We start from the raw sequence: 4,732 nt of genomic DNA on the forward strand, positions 1-4,732 counted from the left end.
GCACTCCCTTGGAGTCACTTTCTCTGGCTGGCAATCTGGTGCTCGGCTTTCCTGGCCATGCATCACATATTCATCCTCTTGTATGGACTCTGCTCCTGTCTCCCTCTGCGTGCTTTTCACCAGCCCAGTTCTGTCTGAATTCCTGGTGCCTCTCCTGCATGAAACTCATTGGTAGAGACAATTAATGCTGACTTGCATTGTGCCACCACAGCAGCAGCAGAAGGGTCTCAAAGTGAGTTCCAGTACAACCAGGGGTACTCTGAGAAACTCTGTCTTGGTGGGGGGGGGGGGGTCATCTTTGCCTATATATCCAGTTCAAGGCGATCCTTAAACATGAGATCCTCACGGGAGCAGGCTTCTTGGTGCTGTGGCGGTGTGGTTGACTAGGGTGCTACTTGGAGTCGCGTGGCCCTTGAAAACCCTGCGTATCTACCGCTGCCTCCTCTTGTCCTCGCCATGTTCCTCACTCGGTCCAAGTACGACAGGGGTGGGAATAGTTTTTCTCCCAAAGGAAGATTGTTTCAAGTGGAATATGCCATTAGGCTATCAAGCTTGGTTCTACGGCCATTGGCATCCAGACATCAGAGGGTGTGTGTCTAGCTGTGGAGAAGAGAATTACCTCCCTACTAATGGAGACTAGCAGCATTGAGAAAATTGTAGAGATTGATGCTCATGTAGGCTGTGGCATGAGCGGGCTAATTGCTGATGCTAAAACTTTAATTGATCAAGCCAGAGTGGAGACACAGAACCATTGGTTCACCTATAACGAGACAGTGACTGTGTAGAGTGTCACCCAGGCTGTGTCCGATCTGGCTCTGCAGTTTGGAGAAGATGCAGGTCCAGGTGCCATGTCTCATCCCTTTGGAGTAGCAGTGCTGTTTGGAGGAGTTGATGACAAAGGACCCCAGCTGTTCCACATGGACCCATCTGGGACCTTTGTACAGTGTGAGGCTCAAGCAATTGGCTCTGCTTTAGAGGGTGCCCAGAGCTCCTTGCAAGAAGTTTACCACAAGTCTATGACACTGAAAGAAGCCATCAAGTCTTCGTTCATCATTCTCAAACAAGTAATGGAGGAGAAGCTGACCGCCATGAACACAGAGCTAGCCACGGTGCAGCCTGGTCTAAATTTCCACATGTTCACAAAGGAAGAACTGGAGGCGGTGATCAAGGACATTTAAGGAGGAGCTGTCCTCAGACTCTATGAGACAATTTCAGCTCTCCTAATTGCCCTTAAACTTTATTTCCAGCTCTTATGTCATGGAAAATGTCCAGTATATGTGTGGTTTTTTTTAATGATGTCTGTACATTACAGCAATTATGAAATAAAAAAATTAAAATTAAAAATTTTAAAATTAAAATTAAAAAAAAACAAACCTGAGATCCTATCTCAAAACACACAAATAAGGCTTGAGTCCAAGGTCAGCCTAGGCTACATAGTGAGTTCCAGGACAGCCAGGGCTATAGGAGACTAAGAAACAACAAAGACCTCAGATGATCTTCTTGTCTCTTTCTACAAAGTCCCCTTCATCAGCAAATCTGAGATGTACAGCCTACAGTTGTTCCGGTTGCTAGAGGAAGAGTACCCTCTAGTGGTCGCACAGTGTAACACCCACAGGAAGAGTGGCCATGATATTTCTTTCCTGCCATAGCATCAGAACATACAGGAATAAAATAAATAAATAAATAAATAAACCTATTGAAAAGCAAACAAAAAATCAGTATTAGGCATTTTTACACTGACTCTTAGAACGTGATATTGTTATTAGATTAGTGGAACAAAACATGAGCTCACAATAGACAATCGCTTTACTTGACTTAAATGAAACATTACAAGCACATTAGACATCTTTAGGAATATATGCTGTCCTCATAAAGTGTAACTTTCAGGATGAAACTAGGAAGGGACAGAGGGAGGAAGAGAAGGAATGAGGGAGGGAGGGACGAAGGGAGGGACGTAGGGACAGAGAGAGGGAAGGAGGGAGGGAGAGACGAAGGGAGGGACGTAGGGACGGAGGGAGGGAAAGAGGGAGGGATGAAGAGAGGGAAGAGACCACAGCCTATATACATCCCAGGCTTCAAGAACCAACAAGTAGCAGAATGTGGTGGCATAAACCACCTTCAATTCCAGGCTTTAATCCTTGAACTCTGAGTTAGAAGCTAGCCTGGTCTACACAGTGAGTTCCAGGACAGCTTTTATTTAGAAAGACCCTGTCTCAAAAAAACAAAACAAAACAAACAAATAGTATAAGTGAGTAAACTTCACCCTCTTTCTCTCTAATCCAATGATCTCAGGGCTGGCAACATGGTTCAGTGGGTAAGAGCACTGACTGCACCAAGACCCACAGAGAAGAGCTGGACACTCGCCAGCCTGCAGAGGAAAGGGAGACAGAAGGATGACGGCAACTTGTTGCCCATCAGTCCCGCTGAAGAACAGCAAGCTCCATTTTCACTGACCAACCCTGTCAAGGGGGACAGCCTAAGTGCGGTAGAGCAGGGCACCCCAAATCTTCCTCTGACCTCTGTGCTCTCATCCACATACACACATTCATGTAACAGGCTCCCAGACTTTGGTTGGTCCCCAGACCTTAGCACTACTGACTCCATGATGGAAGTACCATTCAAGCCTTGGGACTTAGCATGCAGAGAGCCGCAAAAAAAAAACCAAGACCTAGGCCATGGAAGTGCACAGTTCTGGGAAAGTCTCTAAGGTACCAACCTTGCTTTTTGGCTTCTGGAGTTCCGCTTCTGGGTAACTGTTCTTTGTTAACTGAAGTATGTTAACCCAGAATGTGGGTTTTGTACTTAAACCTCACCCTGAGAAAGGTTAAACTGGGATTCTGAACACAGTGTAATCGCTGGCCGGCTAATAGACGTTCTGTTGGATTAAATCCACGTCTGAGCAGTCTTCTCTGGTGGATACGCCACAGTCACACACAGAGGTATACAACACACAGCAAGAAGATTAATATTTAGACTTAAAAGGTGCTGGAAAGATGGTTCAAAAGTTACAGAGCGCACTGCTTTCATAGAGGACCTGAGATCAGCTCCCAGTACCCATGTCAGGCAGCTCACATGCACTAGTTCGCTTCCAAGAGACCTGATTCTTCTGACTGCCAGAGACACACACAAAAAATAATAAATAACAATAATAAATCTTTAAATAAGGTTATAATGAATATCGTGTGTGTGTGTGTGTGTGTGTGTGTGTGTGTACACATATTTCTGGTAGGTAGGTAATCTAAGATATTTACTTAGAAGACAGACTCCTGGATCATACAATATTTTTTTATATTTTAAGATCCATATAATTTTATGTTTATGTATATGTCTATGCACCCTGTGTCTACACGTGACTGCAGAGGTAAGAAGAGGACATCAAATCTCTGGGAGTTCACCCAGGTCCTCTGCAAGACGCTCTAAGCCTCTGAGCCATTGCTTCAGTGTTCTTTAAAACTTATTGAAGAACTACACATGTTTTTTGCAGTTCTTTTTTGCACACTTCACCAGTATTTTCTTTACTATGTGTATGTCTACATATGTGTGTGAACACATGCCAGCACAGGAGTGGAACTCAGGGGACAAGCTATAGGACCAGGTTCTCGCCTTCCATCATGTAGGCTTCAGGGATTGAGCTCAAGGGCTCAGGCTTGGTGGCAAGCACTTTTATCTACTGAGCCATCTTGCCAGCCTAACACTTGCTCATTTTTATTTATATATTTGTGTGTGTGTGTGTTTGTGTGTGTGTGTGTGTGTGTGTATGTGTGTGTGTGTGTGTGTGTGTGTTTGCCTTAGTTAGGGTTTCTATTGCTGCGACAAAACATAATGACCAAAGAGCAAACTAGGGAGGAAAGGGTTTATTTATGTGGCTTACACTTCCATACCACTGTTCATCATCAAAGGAATCAGGACAGGAACTCCAATAGGAATGGAACCTGGAGAATAGGCAGAAGCTGATGCAGAAGCCATGGAGAAGTGCTGTTTACTGGCTTGCTTCCCCTGGCTTGCTCAGGCCACCTTCTTATAGAAGAACCCAGGCCCACAGCCCAGTGATGGTACCATTCACAATGGGCTGGGCCCTTCCCCACTGATCACTAAATGAGAAAATGCCTTACAGCTGGGTCTCATGGAAGCATTTCCTCAGAGAGATTCCTTTCTCTCTGAAGATTCAAGCTGACAAAGGGGAGGGGAGGGGAGGGGAGGGGAGAGAAGAGAAAAGAGAAAAGACAGCCAGTCCAATGTCCATAGCACACACATGGCCAGAAGAAAACTTAGAAGAGTTAATCTTCTCCTACACTGCTGGTCTTGAAGACCAGTGTCAGCCCATCAGGCTTCACGGCAAGCACTTGCCTGCTGAGCCATCTCACTGGCCTTTCTGGCTTTTTTATACTAGTCATGCTTTACGTCCATGCAGTAAGAACATGTTTTCTCCTTTTCATAATGCCTTGAGTGCGGGAACACTGGACAGAGGAGTTACATTAAACACAGAGATTAAATGTGAGTCAATTTCAATGTTTAAATCCCAGTTCTTAAAGTTTAAGCCCCTCAACAGGATGGAAGCAGGGCTCTGTGCATGGAAAGCTGGGTTGAAGTTTGAGGCACTGTTCTTGACAAAATCTCAGTCATTTGATTTTACCGATAGACTTGGAGTCAAAGCCTGCTAGCTCACAGAGGCAGAGAAGCACCCAGCTGCTCCTCCTCCCACACCATCTCAAACTCCTCAAACTGAATGTCC

At 45.2% G+C, this 4,732-nt stretch overlaps 1 pseudogene; it reads left to right on the forward strand.

The window, feature by feature from the left end:
* Window positions 1-267: 267 nt before the first annotated feature.
* On the forward strand, window positions 268-1,193 carry LOC148122623 (proteasome subunit alpha type-5 pseudogene; annotated as a pseudogene).
* Window positions 1,194-4,732: the final 3,539 nt, after the last annotated feature.

Source organism: Myodes glareolus, chromosome 3 (genome assembly GCF_982192425.1).
Source record: "Myodes glareolus chromosome 3, mMyoGla1.1, whole genome shotgun sequence".
NCBI lineage: Eukaryota > Metazoa > Chordata > Mammalia > Rodentia > Cricetidae > Myodes > Myodes glareolus.